General features: G+C 39.3%; 1 protein-coding gene across 1 annotated transcript in view; it reads right to left on the reverse strand.

Annotated features, from left to right (window-relative positions):
- b4galt2 (UDP-Gal:betaGlcNAc beta 1,4- galactosyltransferase, polypeptide 2) overlaps positions 1-11,910 on the reverse strand; it is a 235,737-nt gene extending 223,827 nt beyond the window's left edge. The window contains exon 1 of the mRNA XM_076876403.1: positions 11,445-11,910. The gene's annotated coding sequence lies outside the window, so the exon portion shown is untranslated. The remainder of the gene's footprint in view (positions 1-11,444) is intronic.
- Between the last annotated feature and the right edge of the window lie 766 nt (positions 11,911-12,676).

The following is a 12,676-nucleotide window of genomic DNA, read 5'->3' on the forward strand; positions in this document are numbered from 1 at the left end:
AAAAAAACACAAACAAATGACCAAAATAATGATAATAATACACTTTTCTTATACTTTTTGTTAATTTTCTAAAAAAACAAGAGGTGAAATTACAATGTTATTACACATCAGGCATCATCTTTTCTATTCTCAGGAAGCCTGTTATTTGACATGTAGCAGATTAAATAGTCAAAGATGTAACTACAGGAAAATCATAATCATCAATTCACAAGTATACTGCTAACCCTGAAGTAAAGTGCTGCAACTACTCAGCCGTTAATTAAATCAAGTCATTCACAAAATGAAAACACTGTGTCTGTATGTTTATGATCTTTTCATTGAAACTGTGTTTTTAATAGAAAATAAAAGGTAAAGAGAATATTTCTCTGCCTGCAGCAGAACAATGTCACATGAGAACTCTACAGTTGACCCACCTTATGGTTGTGATAACTCCAGGCTCAAATGTGACTTACATTATTAATGCACAAGCTGTCATACAATCACGAAGTTCTCCTGCCTGAAGGTAGGACTGACAATAGTGTCTAGCCTGAGCTAGGTTTATAAAGACAGTTCTTCATGACTTATACAGTGTTGTGTGTCACTTTGACAGATGTTTATTGTTGCAAATATGTAGGCCTCTATTTTTACCTGCGATTACGACACACACTACGAAATGCGAGGAGTGAAGTTTTAGAGCTTCGAGAGAGTGACCGAGATTAAGGGTCGGCAATCTACTGGGTGTTTTTCTATCCAGGTATACTTTCAATACATTGTGTTTGGGATCTGATGGTACTTTGCTGTCTTTGTAATTCCAATAATTTCGACATGTCCCTAACACCACAGGCTGAAATACAGCCTTAAATCAAACAGAGGCTCCACCATGTTTTACTGTAGATCCTCACAGTTGTCACTCTCTCCATATATATTGATAATGATTGGACCAAATATTTCTAATTTTTAAATTTATCACTCAATCAGACATGTTGCCTTGATTTTCAATTCAGTTCTTGCGTAATTTGGCATAACTCAGCCTATTGTCCCCATTTCCCTTCCTTAACAATGGCTTCTTGACAGCCACCCTTCCACTGATGAGACTTCAGTGAGCAATAGTTGGATCAACTGAAGGGTCAGATGCATCTCTCAGGTCCTGCATCAGGTCTTTGTTGGATTCTTTTTTTCCATTTCTTACAGACAAGACTTTCAAAAACTGTTCACCTGCTGTACATAATAGATAGCCTTTTAGTCTCAGCACTTCTTCTTTTGTCTTCCACTTGTCTAGTTTCCTCAGATTTTTTAACGACACACTCCACACAAAGCTAAAATATGCCGCGCGTTTGGCTAATACATCGTTGGGTATCATCTTGTTGGTCTAAAAACCCTTTTGCATTCCTGTCAGACTGTATCATCTTCCTCGACTCAAGAATAGTGTAAAATACAGTGTATGTGTGTAATGTATATAATGTATGTATATAATGTAAAAATGGTTCTTTGCTAAGTTTTCTGTTGTGTATAGACACAACACTTAAAAAACCTTGATAGACCTTCAGAAAGGAACAAAAAACAAAACAAAACAAGAAAGCTTGCTCCTTGGTAGCAAAATATAAAGAAATGAGGAGTGTCTCAAGACTTCTGAACTATATCAGCTGTCTCATTATCTACCCTCTAGTATCAACTATCTCTAAAACTTTACCAGTCTTTCTTTAGCCACTCGCACTATACAAAGCAATAACAATCCCCTCCAGACCAACATCTTTTTATTACCTATGTAATAAAAATATAAAAAGAAAAAATATTTAGTTTGTGAAAGTTGTGAAGCACACCTATAACTGTAAACAACATCAGCTTTTAATCTTGTGTTATGGCTTTTTTTTTAATAACCTCCCCTGTGCCTAGTCTACAGACTGAGTGAAATCCAGTGGGAGGCTGCAGTAGGCCACTCAACTCCAAAATAAACACAGAAGGCACAAAAGTATTGGCCTTATCTTTGGCATACAGTATCCAGCTCTCCATAATACAACTACACTAGTGGCTGTGTAAGGCTGCAGAAGCTGTCACGCTGTGAGCTAAATGACAACATCAGCTTGCTAATGTGCTCACAGTGGCGATCTTAATAGGTTAAATAAAAGTTCACCATGTTCACCATCTTAATTTAGCAGGTTTTCACACAGCTGAAGCTGAGAGGAAAGCCAGAAATTTACAGCTAAATTTACAATCAATATGAAACACTAAGAGGTGCTGAATAAAAAATAAATAATTGGGATAGTGACAATAAATGCAAATCATCCTAAGAAGATGACTGCACTGTCTTTACCTAATTTAATCGCAATCCACTTAAGAAAATAGGAGGATATTTCCACCCAGGCTGTGTTTCACTCTCGCCCGTGCACTATTGAGTTTTTCCTCAGTTGTTTGGGCCACGCATTATGTTTTATGGTAGGTGGTAGGCATTACCTTATTCTCACCTGCCACCCAACATCAACCAGGGAGGTACCAAGAGCAAGGCCACATCTTTGGCTAAACGTTAAGCATCCATTAATTAAATTTAATCCTAAGGCTGTGCACTTCTCAAATCCTTGCCTCATATATTATTTATTTTTTTCTAATGGTGGAACAAAAATTACATTTAGCCTGGTGGCAAAGGTTAAAGTGGTTAGCACTGTCGCCTCACAGGAATAGCGATAGTAGAGTTCACCAGCAACGGGAGAACCGCAAAATAAACTTTAAAGACAAAAAAATAGAGTATGGAAAACACAGACAGTGATTGCAGTGGGTACTTTTCATTGTTTTTGACACTCAGTTTTACTTCTGCACTTTGTACGTTCTAACTTTGCTTTTCTCAGCTGGTGGCTGACAGATCAACAACAACACGAGTAAGAGTGGCCCAAAGACCGGCTGTACCACATACACTGCCTCCATCTGACAACAGAGCTCCCTGCAGGCAGACAGGCTGTCCCTGGAGGACCCGTCCAGGTGTATCCTGGCTTTTCTCCTAGGAGAGATGTAATAAAGTCCATAAATGGAGGGATGGATATCTACCCTGCTAAGTTTCACCTCAATAAATAAATAAATAAAGCTATTGACAGAACCTCTAAGTAAAGTGATGCTAAAGCATCCTTGCTGCCTAATGTAGAATTAGCAATTTGAGATTATGGAATAGAGAACGATGGATCAGTATCAGCTATTTTAATATTGTGACAATGAGATTTTTAGTTTTACTTGGAGCGGAAAATTAATTGCGGCTACAACAAAAACAAAACAGAACAAACAGATCCGGTAAATATATATTAAAAAAAAGAGAGAACAAGATGAAAGAAGCTGAGTGGGACGAGGTCGAACAGAGGGGAATAAAAGCCGACCAAATCAGAACAAAACTCTAGTGTTCTCTTGTCTAAAACTTCCTCTTCTCAGCTCTGCCCATGCGGATATTAAATTGCCTCTCAGCTGTCTCTGATCTCAAGGAGGCTGAACTGTTTAAAAGTCTGGTATCACATTGCCTCTCTGCTCCTCTTCCTGCTGTCTCCCATCGAAGAACAAGCGCGCCGCTTTGTTTTAAAGGTCCACTCCTGCTCATATATTCGTAAATTTGTTTTTCCAGATGAAATTGACAAGCAACAGAGGAATCAATGAGATATCACAGTGGGAAAAAGTATTTGATGCTGCTTTTCACTGTTTCTCAGCAGGCAGGGCTGCACCCGCATTATGCAAATACAACAAAGCCCCGTCTGTAGTTACAATGCATGGACAACATTGGAAACATCATCATCTCCCTCTCTTTCTCTCCCTCTCTCTCCCTCTCCATCCTCTTTCTCTGTCTTCTTCCCCCCCTCACTGTCTGATCCAGCTGCTCATTTGGCAACAGAGCAAAGAAATAAATGAAGTGCTTCAGCGGAAGGAAAGCTTCACTGTGAGAGGGATTGTGGGCAGAAGGAGTGAGATGAGGATTTGGTGAGGGGGGGGGGGTGTTTAAAGACAGTTTACTTAAATGAGTGTCTTTTTGGCTTAAAACATCAGTGGGACTTTTGGCTTAAGGCCACCACTTTCCAATCAACCTGTGTCCTTGGGTGTTTGGATTTTGTAAACAATTTGAAAAGCGGTGTTTATTCTTTTTAAGTGCAAAAGAAAACAACATGTACAAACAACAGAGTCTGTAGTCACACTGAACAGAAGGAAAGGATAAACCTAAGAAACTAAGTGAAAGGAGATCTGTTGTTAGTTACTGCATAACACAGTCGTTCTTCAAACACTATAGGGTATCGTTACAGACAGTCGGTGGCCACTTTGTAAGAAACACCTGCTCATCAGCTTGTTCATGTAAATCTCTAATCAGCCGATCACATGGCAGCAACTCAATGCATTAGGTATGTAGACATTGTGAAGACGACTTGCTTAAGTTCAAACTGAGTATCAGAATGGGAAACAAAGGTGATGTAAGTGATTTTGAACGCGGCATGGTTGTAAGTGCCAGATGGGCTGGTCTGAGCTGGTCTGATCTACTGGGATTGTCCCACAGAGCCATATCCAGAGTTTACAGAGAATAATCCGGAAAAGAGAAAATATCCAGATAACAGCAGTTCTCTGGGTGAAAATGCCGGGTTGACACTGAATGGACAGACTCCTTTGAGCTGACGGAAAGGCAACAGTAACATAAATAACCATATTTTATGACCAAGGTATGGAGAGCAAGTAAAAATGCCCATTGGGGTCTACATTGGGCATTTGTGAGTAAGCTGTTGGGCTGTGTGGGCGGGGGAGATAGAGCAGGTCCTCTACCAATTGGAAGGTTGGCAGTTTTATCCCTAGCTGTTCCAGTCTGCATGCCAAAGTATCCCTGGGCAAGATACTGAACCCTGAGTTGCTCTTAATGTGTTCACTGGAGTTTCAATGGTAGACAGAAAGCACGATACTGCTTGTGTGAGTGGGTGAATGACACATGTTGTATAAAGTACTTTGAGTGTTCATGTAGAGTATAAAAGTTCTATATAAGAATCTTTCCTTTTACCCTTTTACCTACATGGAGTTCCTTTGGGCAAACCCAATATGGACTTGCCCAGTGTCCAGAGCAGTTTTGTCTTTCTGGGCCCCCAAGAGAGGATTCTGTGGGCTGCTCGCTGTGGGCCACATGGCATGTGTGCTGGGGAAAAGCATCTTTGAACACACAACACATTGTACCTTGAAGCAGATTGGCTACAGCAGAAAAGACCACACCATGCCAGTCCTGCCAGTTAACAACAGGAAACTGAGACTGTAATTCCCACTGGCTCATCAAAATTGAACAACAGAAGAGTGAAAATGTTGCCAGGTTGAGTCTCAATCTCTGCTGCAACATTTGGATGGCGACAACATGAAAGCACAGGTCAATCCTTCCTTGCATCAACAAATCGGGATGATTGTGGTGGCACAGTGGTGAGGGGGGATTTTCTTGCTACACTTTGAGCTTTTGGGTAATGACTGGTTTGGAGTCCCATAACTAGTGACCATAAGTGGAAGAATATCAGGAGAACAGCTAAAAAAAAGACATGGAATCATAACATTTGCTCTTTTGGCTCTGTTTGACTTTTTTCTACTTTTAGTCTGCTGTTCTTTGTAAGTATTTAGTTTCTTTTTTCTAAAATGGCTCACCTGTCTCCATGTCAGTCATTACTATATCCGACACATATACAGCACACTATTTCAAACACACAAACAACCAGCAACGCAGAAAGTTATACAGGAAAGAGAAGAGACAATCTAGCATCTCTGCAAAATTACAATTAAATTAAGTTCTATTTTAAAATCAAGGCAGCAGAAGGAAGAAGCACCATTGTCTTCTTCTTTTTTTTCTCGTTTTGAAATGATGCATGCTCCCCATACATGCATTCATTACGGAGATCTGAGGTAAGAGGCCAACTCTCCAGTCATACTTGTCTGTGTAACAAGAAACTATACCCAAGCAAATGAAATTAAACACAAATCTGATAACAATTTTAAAATCAATACAATAATGGGAAGCCAAACTGAACTAAAAGCACTCTCACCATAGTTAATCTCCAGAGACCATAATCCATCAGGACAACCAGACACCTAGTCCTCAAAAATAAAACTTTTATATGTCATACAGTCAAATGCAAAGTGCAAGTACAAAACTGAACAGTGCAGTCTTACACAATTTCAACTTTTTCTCTTATCATCTTTACAACACCAAAACAACAGACTATTCAACCAGAGTGCATGCATCATACAGTATGCTTTCTGTCATGCATGGTATCTGAACTTCTTTAGGTTTTTTGAAGATCACCTCTCATCCGAGAAGCTTCTTTACTTCTAAAACCAAAAAGTAAAGAGTCAAAGAGTCCAGAACTATGTCTCCATAGTTGGACAGTTCCACACATACACCTTTATTATCTTTGCACGGACAAAACTCCAAGAAAACCCCTAGCAAACCAAAATGTATCACTAAAAACAACGTAAGAACATTCACTTTGCATATTAGCCAGATGAGGAACAAAAGTAAGTACAGGAAGACGGAATTTTAGAATACTCTGCAGAATAGAAAAGGTATTGCAAACATATGGATTTATCTGGGATATACTTTAGGGAAAACTGTACTGATTTAAATGGAATCAACAGCGCGGGTAGTGCATCTCAGCACAGTGAAACTGGTTGTGATAGAAGAGAAAGAGACAGTTTTAGCCGGAAATAATACTTCGGAAGATCATTTAGAAAAATACTTGAATAAATATTCAAAATCATCAAAAATATAAATATATATTTGAGAGTTATTTGGGTTTTGTTTAATCTGCACAAACGTTTCTTTGCTAATCTCTAATTGCAGTATTACTTTTTGTTCCAGAGCATTTTTGTAAGGTTGCCGAGCAACCAGCCAAGCACCTCCCTAAAAGGTCAAAGTGTTCACTGAAACAGCAGCACTGTCCACCCATGGTTAAGCGGAGCAATTTGTGCCGTATATTAAATGACAAGAAATGCAAGAAACTCTGCAAAAAAAAATATGGTCAGCGATCATATCTGAGACTGAGGACACTGTGATTTAATGATATTAACACCCTCTCAGTCCACAGGGACACTTGTGCAAACAGTGCTGTCCTCACAGGCTGAATATAACAGAAGATAATACTTAATAATAAATTAAAGATGATAACTTAACCTTTACTTTACTCCCTAAAGAAAAAATGATAAAAAAAATAGACCACAAACGACACCACACACACACACACTCTGAATTCCCCCCTTCGGCAACTCAGGAATGGCCTGATTAGTTCCCATGACAACAAATCCCAACATGAAAGGGCGATCAGAAAAATGAATCAGTAGCAGTCGCTGTTAAGGTCGCCAGAATCGGAAAGGTGAAGATAACGAGTGAACCAGAGGTTACCAATGTGAAACAAGCTGCCCGCTCTTCACTGCTTCATTCTGTAGAGTTTCTGTAAGGGACAGTAAGGATTAAGTTTATCTGTGGCAGCGTAACCTGCTTATTGTCCATTCCTGGAAACAGACGCAAATTCCTTTACGCAGGACGGGACATTAAAAAATAAAAAAAAAATAGAAAAACTTGGAGTGTTTACGCAAGGCTGATCCAAACACTGTAACAGTGATGCAACGTGCCGCAGCCAGCGAGGCTAACAAGAGGCTCTTGACTGAAAAGAAAAATGCCTTTTATATATAAAATATACATAAGAAATCAAGCAAGAGTCTGAAAGTAAATGTTACTCTGGACTCAGGAAACAGATACACAAGAAAATCCGATCACCTGTCGACACCATGTCACCTGTTTAGGTTGAACAGATTCGGACGAAATCTGGGACCTGGCAATTTAAACAATCGCAAATGTATCTTTTTAATCTTCCCGTTAATAGTTTTTACACCTGTAAAAAAAACTCTAAAGAGGTAGTAAAACCATAAAAAAGGTTTTAGAAAGTATAAACTATCAAGCAAATGCTAGGACTTAATTCCATTTTGCCTATTCAGCTGACTTATTCAGCCACTAATGATGAATAACTGGTGCTGACAAAAGTGGGGATGTCTGAGCATCACACACTTCATTTCCTGCGCTGAGGTGAATTTTATGCATCAATTTGCAACTTTTTCTGCATCAGTTTATCAAAGAAAAGTCTATTTACATAAAAAGGAAAACACAAAAATCAAGCAGCAGGTAACAGCTCACCATACAGTGGAATGATGCTCTCAGGCAGGGATGCTTGCAAATAATTGTTATTGCTTATTTTCTTACTTAATATAGTTTCTGCTGATTCAACACACATACAAGTACGATTTAGTCCTCCCCCCTCTTTTGTGTGTGCCTGGATAAAGAAATCAAAAGGGTTGATTTTTCTAGATATTAGGATATTTGTTTGTCAGCTGTTTGAGAAAGTAATCTACTTATTATTATGTGTACATTACCTATGTTTGTGACAAATAAATTAATTCACTTTAACTTATCAACCTGGTAAAACAGTGGCTCAAAATGTTCTTGTTTTTTAGGCGTTTCAAGAAAAAAAAACAACCTCATGTTGAACCTGATCACTTTGTTCTTTCTGACGCACCATTGGACAGGAAATGCTATCCCATTGCTGATTAAGGTAGGGGTGTGTGTGTGTGTGTGTGTGTGTGTGTGTGTGTGTGTGTGTGTGTGTGTGTGTGTGTGTGTGTGTGTGTGCAGTAGAGATGCCTGCTACCAAAAAAATAACCAGTTGTATGAATGCATACTTCATATTCATATTGTAGTAGTAAAAAGAAGCTGACCCTCTTGATTAATCTCTGACATTTGCTAAATAACTACTCTGCTGTTTACATCTTCATATCCTGAGGGTGGAGACATAGAAAACCCTGTCCGGTGTAATTAAACGTCCCTGTGCCACAGTCCCCTCTCTGCCATCAGATAAGCCTTGAGTGAAGTCACAGGCTCACTCCGAGGGTCAAAAGATGCTTTCACAAAACAATGAGAAACTACTGCTCAAAGGGATAATTCTACTCTACAGGGAGTGCAGAATTATTAGGCAAGTTGTATTTTTGAGGAATAATTTTATTATTGAACAACAACCATGTTCTCAATGAACCCAAAAAACTCATTAATATCAAAGCTGAATGTTTTTGGAAGTAGTTTTTAGTTTGTTTTTAGTTTTAGCTATTTTAGGGGGATATCTGTGTGTGCAGGTGACTATTACTGTGCATAATTATTAGGCAACTTAACAAAAAACAAATATATACCCATTTCAATTATTTATTTTTACCAGTGACACCAATATAACATCTCCACATTCACAAATTTCTGACATTCAAAAACAAAACAAAAACAAATCAGCGACCAATATAGCCACCTTTCTTTGCAAGGACACTCAAAAGCCTGCCATCCATGGATTCTGTCAGTGTTTTGATCTGTTCACCATCAACATTGCGTGCAGCAGCAACCACAGCCTCCCAGACACTGTTCAGAGAGGTGTACTGTTTTCCCTCCTTGTAAATCTCACATTTGATGATGGACCACAGGTTCTCAATGGGGTTCAGATCAGGTGAACAAGGTGGCCATGTCATTAGTTTTTCTTCTTTTATACCCTTTCTTGCCAGCCACGCTGTGGAGTACTTGGACACGTGTGATGGAGCATTGTCCTGCATGAAAATCATGTTTTTCTTGAAGGATGCAGACTTCTTCCTGTACCACTGCTTGAAGAAGGTGTCTTCCAGAAACTGGCAGTAGGACTGGGAGTTGAGCTTGACTCCATCCTCAACCTTAAAAGGCCCCACAAGCTCATCTTTGATGATACCAGTACTCCACCTCCACCTTGCTGGCGTCTGAGTCGGACTGGAGCTCTCTGCCCTTTACCAATCCAGCCACAGGCCCATCCATCTGGCCCATCAAGACTCACTCTCATTTCATCAGTCCATAAAACCTTAGAAAAACCAGTCTTGAGATATTTCTTGGCCCAGTCTTGACGTTTCAGCTTGTGTGTCTTGTTCAGTGGTGGTCGTCTTTCAGCCTTTCTTACCTTGGCCATGTCTCTGAGTATTGCACACCTTGTGCTTTTGGGCACTCCAGTGATGTTGCAGCTCTGAAATATGGCCAAACTGGTGGCAAGTGGCATCTTGGCAGCTGCACGCTTGACTTCTCTCAGTTCATGGGCAGTTATTTTGTGCCTTGGTTTTTCCACACGCTTCTTGCGACCCTGTTGACTATTTTGAATGAAACGCTTGATTGTTCGATGATCACGCTTCAGAAGCTTTGCAATTTTGAGACTGCTGCATCCCTCTGCAAGATATCTCACTATTTTTGACTTTTCTGAGCCTGTCAAGTCCTTCTTTTGGCCCATTTTGCCAAAGGAAAGGACGTTGCCTAATAATTATGCACGCCTGATATAGGGTGTTGATGTCATTAGACCACACCCCTTCTCATTACAGAGATGCACATCACCTAATATGCTTAATTGGTAGTAGGCTTTCGAGCCTATACAGCTTGGAGTAAGACAACATGCATGAAGAGGATGATGTGGACAAAATACTCATTTGCCTAATAATTCTGCACTCCCTGTATACAAGTGCTCCGCCAAAACAGCTTTGCGGAAACTGTCTGCATGACGTGACTTTCAAGCTTTCTTTTAAAATATAACACATAAAATATTTGTAAATTATTTACTCAGTAGACATTATGTTTATTATGTAACAGCACTTTGGGTGTGAAGAAATCATGGTTGACAAATCTAACTTCGTTCTGACATTTTAACGTGTTGTTTATCCAAGAATAAAATAGCAGATTAATTAATGAAAATAGCCCTGAGGTCAAGTACATGTGTTACTTGTACACTAAACTGAACATGATTTAAAAATAAGTACTTCTAAAGCCTAAATATACAGCACCAAAACAAGTACTAAAAAGTACAAATACTGCAGTTGTGGTACTTGTACTTCATTGGCTAGTATACGGTCTGTAACAGCAGCACTAAAGTGACACCGTGTCATACATGAGAGAGATGTCAGACTGGATTACAATCTAGGTCCAGTGCTTCTGTGTAAAACGCCTAGTTAAGCTATGAAGACACCCCCTCCTCGTCTTCCTCACTCACATTCCCCTAGTGTAACGCTGCCAGTGCAGGATATGTTATTATAACAGCACCAGCAATTCTGCGAAAAATTGCACTTTCAGAGTGGATTTTTAGAGCTCCGGAGCCCATCCAACTAAACAGGAATGCTGTATGCTGAGATGGTTCATTTACTGTAGAAGATCAGTGATGGGAGGCTCAATGAAGCCTAGTATGGCGGGTGTAAAGATGCTTCTGGTTTGTGGGAATGTGCATGATAACAAAAGAGGGGTAAGGAGCATTGCATTGCGAGAATATTTCCACAATATCCACAAACTCAGTGAAATGTTGAAAAGCTGCAGGAATTATGCGGAATTAAGTGTGCAAATAGCAACAAAGGAAAAAGCGTGTGTACGATGCTTTATGAAACAATGCATCCCAGAAAGCAGATGGAGCACCTACCTTGATGTTGTCAGGCGGATACTTGTATCTGTGCATCTTCTCTGCTGGAGCACTACAAACTGTTCACATCATCCGAGGGAGAGAGAAAAAATAATAAAAAATATTTTTTAAACTCTCAATAAGCATTTAGTTTGAAAAATCTGGGGGACAAAAGAAAACACAAAAAGCTAGAAGCTCAGCTCGACTCTGCTCGGGATAACTACACTGTTTTCCCACAGACTGGCTATTATGTCTGCTCTTCATCAGGGAAAAAGCTTCATGTTGTAGCATTACGCTAGTCAAACGTTAACGCAAGCGCTGACGATATTCTACCGCAAACCGGGAAGAAGAGAGATGCTCTGCTCGTGATTTCCCGTCATCCCGCTGTGTTTTGATGATGATGTTAAGAAAGCAGAGAAAGGATGCTCTCAGGATGTGGCAGCAAGCAGGTCCTTTCGCTCCTGCTGCCTACGGAAGCCTGCGCGCTCCGGGTTTTCCTTCGCTTTTTTTTCCTGATACAAGGCGAGCTGATAATTTAGTATCCAGCTTTTGCCAGCTATTATTATTAGTATGCTGCAGTCATGAGCAAAATAATAATTGTAAGATTTTTTTGAACGATACCCAATACAAGGGAAGTTCAAAAAAGTGATAAAGTCTACATTTAAATTTACAGAGAGACAGATACTTAAAGTAAAAATAATAATATATTTCTAAAATCCCTTTAAATTTGTTTTAAACCCATTTTCTACAAGTTCGGTATGACCGTATAAATATTGGTAAATCCAAGCTTTAAATAGAACAAAATAAAGTGTTGTAAAGGCTAGACAATTACAGGCAGGCTAACTCCGCCCCACTTGCGTTTAGCCTAATTGAGACCTTTTACAAGATTATCTTTAACTCTAAACATCCAAAGTTTAATGGGTTGCTTTGTTGTTGTTTGTTTGTTTTTTCTCTCTATTTTTTCACTTTTACTTCTTTTTGACACTTAAATTGTGGTGTTCAAACACTTTAATTGACCACATGATCTATTTAAAATGTTGCTACATACTTGTAATCGTGCTTTATTTTGTTTATTTATTTTTGACTTTGGTGGCATTTTTAGAGCTGAGATGGTTTGGACATGTGCTGGGGAGAGATATTGGATATACTGGACAAAATATGTTGATGATGAAGATGTCAGGAACAGAGGTAGACTACCGAGAAGATTTTCAAAATCAGCTTTGATGGGCACATTTTAGAGGTCAGCAAACTGA

The sequence above is a fragment of the Maylandia zebra genome, linkage group LG18 (assembly GCF_041146795.1).
Source record: "Maylandia zebra isolate NMK-2024a linkage group LG18, Mzebra_GT3a, whole genome shotgun sequence".
NCBI lineage: Eukaryota > Metazoa > Chordata > Actinopteri > Cichliformes > Cichlidae > Maylandia > Maylandia zebra.